Consider the following 476-nt stretch of genomic DNA (forward strand, 5'->3'; position numbering starts at 1 on the left):
CCTCCACAACAACGTTATCCGTACTAAATAAGCTCAGATCCAGGTCAGGAGCAAGAACCCGGACCTGAGCCTTCAAATTTTCAAACATAGCATCCATACCCTTGGCCACATGACTTTCTAGCTCGTAAAAATCATCCTGAGCGGATTGCAACCTCTCCTTTGTCTCCACAAGCTCGGCATATATCCGAGTATAATTCTCCGTCGCCGCCTTCGCCATCTCCTCAGATGCTTTCGCAGCCGCCACAGCCGCGGTAGCTTTAGTTTTCTCTTTCTCCAAAGAGGCCTCCAGCTCAGTAATCCTAGCAGCCTTCATCTCACTAATCCTCTCGAACTCAGACTGAGCCTTCACAAGTCGGGAGCTGGTCACACCAATGGGGGATTTCTTGAACTCCCGGGCAATAGCAGCATGAAGACTGGCCATCCAGACACAGCTCCGCGCCATATACTGAAAATGGTGCTCCATAGACACATCATCG

Source organism: Arachis duranensis, chromosome 2 (genome assembly GCF_000817695.3).
Source record: "Arachis duranensis cultivar V14167 chromosome 2, aradu.V14167.gnm2.J7QH, whole genome shotgun sequence".
Classification (NCBI taxonomy): domain Eukaryota; kingdom Viridiplantae; phylum Streptophyta; class Magnoliopsida; order Fabales; family Fabaceae; genus Arachis; species Arachis duranensis.